The sequence below is a fragment of the Suncus etruscus genome, chromosome 2 (assembly GCF_024139225.1).
Source record: "Suncus etruscus isolate mSunEtr1 chromosome 2, mSunEtr1.pri.cur, whole genome shotgun sequence".
NCBI classification, from domain to species: Eukaryota; Metazoa; Chordata; class Mammalia; order Eulipotyphla; family Soricidae; genus Suncus; species Suncus etruscus.
In genome coordinates this window covers 89,173,168-89,185,017 of record NC_064849.1, presented here as the reverse complement: position 1 = coordinate 89,185,017, position 11,850 = coordinate 89,173,168, and the positions used below count along the sequence as shown (strand labels likewise).

General features: G+C 39.5%; 1 pseudogene; it reads right to left on the bottom strand.

The window, feature by feature from the left end:
• Positions 1–732: 732 nt before the first annotated feature.
• LOC126002945 (uncharacterized) lies at positions 733–850 on the bottom strand (annotated as a pseudogene).
• Between the last annotated feature and the right edge of the window lie 11,000 nt (positions 851–11,850).

The following is an 11,850-nucleotide window of genomic DNA, read 5'->3' as shown; positions in this document are numbered from 1 at the left end:
TCTTTTTAAAACTTTATTTATTGATTGATTGGTTTTTGGGCCAATCCAAAACCCAGCAGCGTTCAGGAGTTACTTCTGACTGTGCACTCAGAAATCACTCCTGGCAGGTGGGTGGACTATATGGAATGCCAGGAATCCAACTTGATCTCTCCTGGATTGGCTGCATGCAAAGCAAATGCCCTACCACTGTGCTATCTCTCTGGCACCATATGCTCTTGATTCTTATTTGTAGTTCATTCAGCTCAATTCATGCTTTCTTTGAGTTCAATGAAGATTCTCCATATTTCTTCTCTAAACTCCTTATCTGAGAGGCTAAATAGGTGGCTGGCACTTTTCAGGTCATCAGAACTGCCATTATCTTTATGCACAGTTTTGGCTGTGTGTGTGCTAGAGTTCATTGACTAGGAGATATGCATGGCCTTATAGTGAGGCAGAACGGCTGGGCTCCTTTGGCTCTGTCCTTCTTGGGCAAGGCCAGCTCATCTCCAGTCACATGGCTTCCACAATCTCCTCTGGGTGGGGCTGGTCCCCAAACCTGCAGCTCTAAACACACATCTCAAAAATATGGAGATGAAACAGCAAAGGAACCAAAAATGTAGTGGAAGGAGCGGAACAATACAAATGAGAGCAGAAATCAACATCATTTAAACCAAGAAAACAATTCAAGGAATTAATGAAACCTGAAGTTGGTTCTTTGAAAGGACAAACCAGGTAGATAAACTTTTTTTTTTAAGCCTACAGCACCCAGTATTTCCAGGTGGTCTCCCATCCAAGTACTAACCAGGCCCGACCCTGCTTAGTTTTCGAGATCAGAGGAGATTGGGTGCGTTCAGGTGGTATGACCACAGACCAGGTAGATAAACTTAAGCTATATTCATAAAGAAAAAAGAGAAAATATTCCAATAAATTGGATCAAAGATGAAAGGGCTTCTACTTACACCCAACAATCAAATAATAAATAAAGAGCTGTCTAATAGTACTCCTATGTGATAGTTCTCCCAAACCCATCATCCACATATTGGCCCAATCTTTAAGTATAATCTATGGGTTTTGGGGCTATATGAGCAAAAGTAACTGTAAGCCAGGTGATAGTTTGGGGTCCTAAAAGTAGAAGAATTTTAAAACAGAAACAGCTGTAAACAAGATAATGTATTACTTTGTCTAATTTTTCTCACCTGCATCTCCATTTACTGAGATCATTTTTTAGAAATTGTGTGTGGAGATAACACCAAAAAATAATAAAATGTAATAAAAATAAATAAAAAATAAAAAAATGACCTCTAATCTGTGAAGTAAAACTTGATAAAAGAATAAAATCTATGAAGTTTTCTCAAATGAGCCCAATACCTTGTCTCTGCTTGGGGTCTGCAAACCTCTTCTGTATATAGGTAAGATTGCTTCTATTACACAGCTGAAAATTTACATTATAACACGGGTTTTCATTTGACATGGACTCACTGTTTATAAGATCTTTATTTCCTCTGACATAAGCATTTATCCAAGAACTGTTCAGTACACCTGAAGTCAGAAAGAAAGCCCAATGCACTATGGGTACGAACACAAGTTCACTGGTTTAACTGTTTCTCATTCAAGGCAGAAAAGCTCACAAATCTTCCACCCTTCAGGGCATTTTCTAAATTCCAGAAGCTACTGGGGGTGCTGAAGCTATTTCTTTTAGCCTGGTGGTAGCCTCACACAAAAAAATAAAACAGAGTTCAGATGTTAAAGCACCATTAAGATCACATTGGCCCTTCAAGTTCCACAGGCTCAGCAAATTCAGCCCTAATCACTGAAGCCTTCAGTGTGGACCGAGGGTGTTCTGAAGTTGCTTACACAATTTCAAAAAAAAGGAAAGCAACAGGGAGACAATGGAGAGTTTTAACTTAATTAAAATATAGCTTCTGGTGAGAAAAGCAATATATACTCAGAATTGCTGATAGGGAAAGCCTAAAACCTGAAGTGGTGTGATAATAAAATTCCCCAAGCTCTAACAATCTTGTCTTCTTCCTCTACTGTTAAAGAAAAAGTAGGTGTGTCTCTTAAAAGAAAAGAACACGAGAAAAGGGAAGAACCAGATCCCATTGGCATGAGTTAAGATAGAAGGGTAGTCAGAAAGTACCAAGGAAGAAAATTATGGTCACATCCAGAACAGAAAGAAACCACAAATGAACCCCCCTGAACTAGAAGTGCTTCTTCAATCTCTGTCTTTCACAGAACTATCTCCCTTCTTCTCATTCCTTCTGTTTTTTTTTTCCTAATCTGCACATGTACTCATATCACTGACTGTGATACACATTGGAATTTTGAGAGCTGAAAGTGGATATGATCATTGTGAATTTCCCAAATGAACACTTCCTTGAGAGTGACAGTCACAGACTGAGTCAACATTCTCTGAGAAGCCCTTCTGTCTTATCCACCGAGCTTTGAATAGAGTTTGGGTTGGATGTAGAAAGCCAGTTCAAAAGACAGTGCAATATTTTTTTCAAGTTCTCTTGAGTTCTACCTAGGTGGTAACCCTGTGTATCTCATGTAACTAGGAGCAGGGTGAGCTCACAGGTTTGGAAAAGTACCCAATATAGGGGTTGCTAAAGAAGTTTCTATTTTCTCTTCCTTTTTCCTGAACCTACTATAGGCCCCTTGGTCCTTTCTACCCTACGTGAGGCTCAAATCTGATATAGTCTCACAGGATTCCATGTTGCAAATCATCCCATGTAATTCACCTTTCTCTCTCCTTCACTTTCTCCTTTAGAATGATGGCAGTGCACAGTTGAAGACTCATCCTTTCATTGCCACCCAATATCCAAAGCCAGTACACCAGATTGCTCAACATACAGAAACAGAGATAAATGACCTCCTCCATAGACTTGGGCATCCAAGGTCCAGAATATCCTTTATTCAATCTGGTTTCAATTTCTAGCATCCTTGGATTTCTTATGGGGACTGTGGGAAACTCAACTTCAGGATGCAGGACATGGCATCTCATATGATCCCCAAAGCACACCAGGATAATGCAGAATTGGGATGGGGAGGAGAATTTTCTAGACCAAGTCCTATTAGGTCATGAAATGTGCCGGTTCATGCTATACCAGGTGATCAGGGTCCAACAAAAACAGATCAAGCTTCCCGTAGAATGGCTCAGTGGTCCTATGCTGGCTCCGCCTTGAAAGATGACACCATGTTTTGCACAGGTAAAGAGAGATGCCATAAAGGGAAGGAGAAGAAGATGATTCCAATTGAAAAAATTGGAGCTTCTACTCACAAGGTCTTCCAGATGCAATGTTATGTGACACCAGCAGATGGTCAGAGCAGCCCCTGCTAGTACATATCCTACAGTGTCTACTTTATTGGGGGTTTTACTCAGCAACCCTGCTCTGAGAACTGGCCAGCAGTCAAGATGCAGTGACTATCTTAGAGACGGGTCATTGTTTCCATGGCTCACAGGAAAGGGGTCCTCAGACTACACCATAACCCTGATGCCAGCACCTCGGGCACAGGCAGTAAACAAGTGAGTTCTCCAACTTACAACCATGGTCACAACAGGGGTCACTTCACAGAGCAGATGGAACAAGGCTTTTGGGAACAGAAATATTATGTCCAAATTATGACTTGCTATTGTTTCATCGGTTTCCTCACTGCAAGGCTTTTCCACAGAAAGTCTCAGTTTCACCATCTTCAAAAAATGGGGATAATTTGACTTATAAATTTAAAATGCAACACAACGTAATTCACACACAGTACTTACCTCCATCTCACATAGAATAGCAAGTTAATTATGGTATTCCTTTGGAAAAATATTTTCAATTACTAAAAAGACAGGGCAGAACATTTAAACTATTTTAAAATAAACTTTATTATGGTATAATTTAGATCACATGAAACCTAACCTATTGGACATGTAAAGTTAAGCTTCTTTCTACAACTGAATATATGTTCATGTTACCACTACTCAAATTATCTGTTCGATACAGAGCATCTTGTTAAGTTTTAACTAGATTTATGATCTTTTCTGGAGCATTATCACTTGAATTGAACATTCAGGATAGGAAGTATCAAAAGTCTGGTTCCATCAAATTTGCTTGTGTGCTTGAAGTTTATAATGGTACCTAGAAAAGACTATAGGCAGTTGTAGTAACTATCGTTGAAGGAATAAACATCCCAACATCTCCCATGGCATATGCTTTGTCCTTTGTTCCCTATGATATAGATAGATAATTTACACTTTCCCTAACTTCTCCATAGGCCCCATCAAAGTTGCCTCTATTACAGCATGGAGATGACTGCCTTATTACCATCCTGTCATACAAAATCTTCCTGTTTATGTCTCACAGTTAGTATTTCTCTCTTGAATCAGAGACATGTAATTATAAATCCCATTGAGGCTGTATGACTTACCTCCAAATAGTACAATACACAGTTTAGCACAGAAACCAAACTTTGCTTTATTCTACTTCTAAGACATCCCATTTTAAAACATGACTAAGGTATCTTTTATTACTTCTATTACTACACCAAAAGCCAAAATAGGATAAATAATAAGTGAAGGAATATCATGGATGACAAAGCTCCATTCTCACTACTTTCAAATTAGCTAAGAATGACAATTGTCTTCTTCCTGAACAAGACTCACTCAATCTCGTTGAATCTCAAACACACTTGACTTTACCTCAAGTAGCATAAGTTATAGTGTCTGCTCTTGAAATAAAAAGTGACATTATCACTGTGGGAATACCGTCTAGTCCAGCCTTTATGGAAAACAATATGGAGATTCCTCAAAAAATCCAATCTCGAACTCTAGATCTCAGACATAGATCTGACACGGTTCTCTGCAACAGCTGCAGGAACCAAACTCCCTCTGGGACATTCTTAATTCTGCTCTGACACCAATATGCACCAGTTTTGATATGACATCCTGACAATGAGGAAATGTCAACAACTAGGTCTAAGAGCAGGTTGTCTTACCTCACTACCTAAGAATAAGATGAAATCAGGAAACATGTCATCCTTTGATCTGTGCAAAAGCCAAAATCGCTAACTACAGAAGATTGACTGTGACAACCATGACTGGGCAGAACTTATCCTAGTACCAATAAAAAAAAGACCCTAGTCTAGGCTTTGGCCTACAACCTGTACAACAATCAAGATCTCTAATCCCAGAGGTCTGGCTGAGACAACTGCAACTGAGCAGAACTTCTGGAAACACAATAAAAGACTCTATCCAAGGCTTCATCCTAGTATTAGTGCAAAAACCAAGACCACCAACTACAGAAGGCTGATTAAAACTACAGTATTGTAACAGAACTTCTTGAAACGTAAAGAAAGACTTCACTCTTGTCTCCATCCTATGACCTGTGCAAATACCGAGATCTCTAGTTACAGAGGTCTGATTTTATCATCCACAACTGAGCACACAGTTTCCAAATAGCACAAAAGGACCTAAGGAAGAGAAAAAGAGCATGTACGAAGCCTATAATTATTTCCATGACAGTATGCTTCAAGAGTGGAGAAAGGCCAAAGGAATTCCCTTTCTAAACTCCCCAATATTTACAGTTCCTATGCATAAAAAGCACAAATTAATTTTTGTAATTATTGTTGTTGTTACTGTTGTTTTTTTTCTTTTTGTGTGTGTGCTTTATTTTGTTTTTATTTAGGGACTGATTATTGTTTGGTTGTTGTCTTTATTGCTGTGGTACTTTTTGGGTTCTTTTATTTGATTTCTTTGTATGGTTTTATGTTTTTCTGACTTTTTTCCTTTCTTCTCTTAAATAGAAGGACTCCTTCCATTTCTTGCTTGTTTGATTTTTGCCCTCCCCCTGTCTTTTTTTCTCTTTCTTTTTTCTTCCCTCCAAACAGAGCCACACAACTTGAACCATCTTGTTCTGCCTCACAAGTTGAGGGGGAAATAATGGAGGGTATCAAGACTAAACATTTGTATGAACATTGAGTAGAAATAAAAAATGATCATACTTAAACATCAAATCTAAAGCCAACAACAACAGAATCGAAACCCAATCTACAACAAGAAGCTATACACAGAGGGGACCACTTATACTAGCTGTCCGGCAGTCAAAAGAGGGGGATATGGGATGCATGCTGGGAACAGGGGTGGAGGGAGGACAACACTGGTGGTGGGGATGCCCCTGATTTAATGTCACTATGTACCTAAAATATTACTGTGAAAGATTTATAATCCACTTTGATCAAAATAAAAAATAACTTAATAAAAAACTGGAAATTGAGCTCCCATATGATCCAACTATATATATATGATATACCTATATATATTAGGATATATTCCTAGGATATACCCTAGGAACACAAAAATACAATACAAAAATCCCTTCCTCACACCTATATTCATTACAGCACTATTTACAATAGCCAGACTCTGTAAACAAGATGACCTTCAACAGATGAATGGCTAAAAAATTGTGGTACATATACACAAAAATATTATGCAGCCATCAGGAGAGATGAAGTCATGAAAGTTTCCTATACATGATGTACTTAGAATCTATTATGCTGAGTGAAACAAGTTAGAGTGAGAAAGATAGACACAGAATAGTCTCACTCATCTATTTTTTTTGTTTGTTTTTGGACCACACCCAATGTCAGTTAGAGGTTACTCTTGGCTATGCGCTCAGAAATTGCTCCTGGCTTGGGGTCCATATGGGATGCTGAGGGATAAAACCACAGTCCGTCCTAGGTTAGCACATGCAAGGCAAACACCCTATTGTTTGTGCCCCCGCTCTGGCCCCAATGGGTTTTAAGAAAAATTAAAGACATTATTGTAATAATGCCTAGAGACAATAGAGATGAGGGCTGGAAGGACAGGCTCACAATATGAAGGTCACCACAAATAGTGGTGAGTGCAGTTAGGGAAATAACTACACCAACAACTAGCATGACAATATTAATGAGTGAGAGAAGTAGAATGCCTGTTTCTAATATAGGCAGGGCTGGAGGAGTTGGGTGGGGGGTTGCTGGTGGGAATGTTGCACTGGTGAAGGAGGGATGTTCTGTTTATGACTGAAACCCAACTACAATCATGCTTGTAATCATGGTGCTTAAATAAAATTTTATATAAAACAAAAAAATCTCAAGTATAAAAAATAATGACATTATTCATGAGGTTTTGGCATTATCCCAATACATGAACTGTATAAAGCTCATCTTCAACAACCTGTTGTACTGGATGTTACACTGAGTAAAAGGCTCATAAGAAAACACAGTGACCAATGCTGGGAAAGGTGAAAGTCCTAAGGTTCTTCCTCTTGGCTTTATTGAAGAACAGTTTTCTCATCCGTGCAAGGGGGAGTTGAGTCCGTGTGATTATTATCCACTCCCCCATGGAAGAATGTGTTGTCATCTATTCCAAGAATTCTGATAGAGAAGTGCTAAGGTCAAAGTCAAGTTAAGTCCATTCTCTCTTCTAATGCATTTTCTCTGGGTATCAGGAATGGTCACAAGATACTATGGAACTGGGAACGATCACCGTGTTTAAGACTTTCAATAAGATTCAGTACAATCTCCCCTGAAACATGGCTTAGGACCAGATCATACTATTTCCCAAAATTTGCTCCCCCAATGTAAGATTTCCAAAAAGGTTATTAGGGCTTTATATCTCACACCTGCATCCTTGGAACCCAGAAGGGATGGAAGCTTCCACTTGGATCGACCTCTGTAGAGTCATTGCTCACTAAAGACTGAAAGGAAACAGTGCAAGGCTGGGGCTGATGTTCAAACTCCAGGATATAAATTACCATTCTATAACGTTAATCATGACACTTTCAGAATAAAGTCTCCAAAGGCTCAAACAATGGAGTTGGCACCATTTGCTTTGATCCTTAGTTCTTACTGTAATCAATGGTCTAGCAGAGCCTGTGTGTGATATTGTGCAGCTCTACAATCATTCTCCTTTTGGCTGAGACAACTCAACTCGTGTTGGACAAAATTACAAAAAAAAAAAAAAAAAAAAAAAGGTCTTGGAATTTAGCTTATGTTCTCCTCACTGCTTGCCATGATTTCTTTGTAGTTTCAAATGAAAGAATAATACAGTCAATTTCCCTGATTGGTAGTTACCAGATGCTTTCAATATACACAACAATCTCCTCTGGTATGTTATACAGAGCAATTGGCAAGACATTTTCCTACTAGCAATTGTTTGCTGTGGTCACAACTTTTATTGCATCACTCCTGGTGCTTTTTATGTCTCCCAAGCAACTTACATGGAAGTTTGGCCCTTCCCCATCCATCTCTCTGAAGTCAATTGAACTCACTGACCACCTGTGCTCCTACAAGTTGACCTCCTTCAAAGTTTTTTCATCACTTTCCCTCACCATTTTTATTCTGCCTTCCATCTGTCCTGCCTTTTCTCTCTAGTTGTATCAAATTCTAAGGACCCTACATGTCCTGGTATCTCTTTTTCTAATTCTTTACATCTATTGTAACCTCTGCCTCAAATCCTTTCTTTTTTGTTGTTATTGGGTCACACCCAGTAGTTTTCAAGACTTTCTCCTGACTTTGCATTCAGGGATCACTCCTGGTGGGGATCATGGATATTAAGAAATGATGGGGGAATAATTTGAGTCAGCCACATGCAAGGAAACATTATACCTACTGTACTATCATCTCAGCCCTTGAATGTATACCCTTTGATCAACTGTCATCTTCTCTAAAGACCTCCTGAAACCATCCCAAAATTTATGATTCTTAGAGAAATAACATCTGAGCGGCAGTCAGGAGTGGGCTGAGCTGGACAAAGAAGCCATAGAGGGTGCTCTGACTAGTGTAATTATGCCCTGCCACTGCCAGGGGTCTCAAACTCAATTTACCTGGGGGTCGTAGGAGGCAAAGTCAGGGTGATCCTTCAGTGCAAAGTCAGTAGTAAGCCTTGAACATTGGAGGGTATGACCCAAACAACTAAAACAAAACAAAACAAAAAAAGATTCCTCTAGGGCAGGGCCACAAAATGTTGTACGGAGGGCCATTTGTGGCCCACAGGCCACAAGTTTGAGACCCCTGCACCTGTCCCAAGAGTGAAGAGCAGTGGCGTGAGACCTCTTCCAGGTGCTCTTGGTGTATTTACCTTGTGCCTGATTCTCCCTTATAAATAAGTTCATCACGGGAGTGAAGTTGTTTCACTCCCTACTTGAGGAGAGTCAAGTGCTGTGTCCCTACAGACTATTGGCAGACAGGACTGGGAGTTACTACCACAATGCCAGCATTGTATCTAGGGCCCCACTGGCTACTTATTAACAACATAAACCAAAGTTAATGAGGACATCATCCCCTTACACCCATGAACCATCGTACTTCTATGTAACACAGGCACCACTTAGCAAAGCAAACCTTGTAGCTTATTGTCTTGATTGTTCATTACAGAACAATTATTCCCCCTTGTTGGTATTCCAGAGCAGGAGAAAACATAACAGATATTACCAAGGGCAGAAAATACATTACCTCTGGTTTAGACTCTCCTCTCCACCAAGCACATGACTTTTTTTATATATTCCTCAGATCAAGCTCTTTGAACTGGAAGCATCTACTCTAAATGACCAGAACTGGCCACGTTCATGTTTCTTGGAGAACCAAGTGACCAAGCCACCCCAAAGTCCTCCTAAGACAGCCACTTCCATGAAGCTCTGGAAAAGTGGGTGCCTGGACCAACATTTTGGGAGAAATATCAAAATGAGGACACTTGGGCTGAGGGGATAATTCAAGCTAATTCAGACTTCACAGATGTGAGGCCTCTGGAGTTGACCCCCAACACTGAATGGTGTTCCCTAACCCCCGGAATTTCTGGATGTGGTTCCTGTTCAAATTAAAACATAGTAATGTATCTGGTCATAGCTGTCATAGCTGGAGGAAGGTGATATTAATCCGTTTTGTCATGTGAAAGTGGCATAGCATGTGTCTAGTATAAACCTAAATAATGTGGCCTACTTAGTTCATACCTAGATAAGACAATACAGTCTGTGGACTATGTCAGACCTGTCACATATAATACTTCATAGACAGGCACAATCATTTTTGACTGTGGAACCACATAATCACTCAGAAAAAGCATAAAATATGGCAATGATATATTTTGTATATAACTTAAATATATATGAATAATAAAATTGGGAAATGTTTGTCTTCTCAAAAGTCAGATGGTTAATCACCCGATTTTTTAATTTTGCTTATCTTTTGACATTTAAGTAAATTATTGACAGGGGAGATTGTTGTGCAATTATATTGTGTAGGGCGATTGTTGTTACAATTGGGGATTTGGTTTGTGTAATTGATATCTGAGTAGTTCATCTAGAGTAGGTTTGGTTAATGCAAATATTGTAAGTTCTTTTCTGTGAGTTTATTTTTTTTAACACTCCCTCCCATGTAAATGAGAGTTTTGCTGGATAGTGGACTCTAAGTTGGAAGTTGCTTTCATTTAGTAGTTGAAACATGTCATTCCACTATCTTCTTGCCTGAATTGTTTCAAATGGAAGATCTGGTTTGATTCTTATTATGTTCCTTCCTTTGTAGTACTTGAGATATTTTTCTCCCTTGTTTGAAGAATTCATCTCTCTGTTTGTCTTTTTGCCATTTGGATTACTATATGTCTTGGTGTCTATCTATAGGGTCTATTTTTATTTGATACTCTTTCACCTCTTGGATTTGTACAGCTATCTCTTTCCAGAGAGTGGGACAATTCTCTGCTATTATTCTGCTATTATGGCTTGCTAGCATGAATTTTAGTTCTCTTAGTTCCATTTGTCTGGATTATCTCATCTCCTGATAGAGTTCTTTGAGTTGGGTGAATTGTTCATCTATGAATTTTTTAATTTCTTTAGTTAGTGATTCCTTGAATTCCATTGCTAAGACATTAAATGCTGATTTTAGGTCCCCATCTAATGGGTTTGTATGCTTTGGATAACTTGGACATTTGCTAGTATTTTTTCCATATCCCCAGCTGCTGTGTTTTCCTTAGCTTCTCCATTGTTCTTTGCTTTGGGTGAATTGGAGTGCTGGAGTTTTAGGGTGTTTAAAAAAGTGGTCTGTTTAGTTGTGTAAGAGGTGGTTGGAGGTATATCAGACTTTCTGTCCTGAGAAAACTTGGGCTTTTGTGATGGTGGCTGGGAGATCCAGAGGCAGAAGGACAGGGGTGGGGCTGTTCTGCATGCTGAATTTATAGGGTGACCTGGTAGTCCCTGCACACCACCCTTGCTAAGCTGGGGTCCTTGAGGATAGGGTTTGGGGAAGGGGGCTGTTCTTTCCGACCTTTCTGTCCCAAGCAGGCTTGGGGCTGTTGTGATGGTGGCTGGGAGATCTGGAGGCAGAGGTATTTTGCTTATCCTAAAGCAAAGCAGTGACCCAAGTGCTCCCAATTTATGTGAGTTAATCCCACCACTCTTTTTTTTTCTCCCAACCAGGCTATTTCTCATTAAATAATTAAGTAGGAGCCTGGAGAGGTGGCGCAAGGGAGCAGTCATGATGTCAAATGGGGGTTCAGAATGACTGCATAGTGAGCAGGGCATTTGCCTTGCATGAAGCTTGCCTGGGTTTGATGCCCAGCATCCCATATGATCCTCATAAAAAAAATTTAAACCAGGGTTGAATTCAAAATATCTATTTTTTTGATTCACCTTCAATACTGGACAGGAGAGTTATTTCTTATCAGAATTATTTATTTATTTATTTATTTATTTATTGCCACAACTGGCAATGCTCAGGGATTACTCCTGATTCTGCACTGAGAAATCGCTCCTGGCATGCTTGGAGGACCACATGGGATTTCAAGATTCAAACCAGGGTCTGTCCTTGATGAGCCACATGCAAATGCCCTACCACTATGCTATCATTCCAGCACCA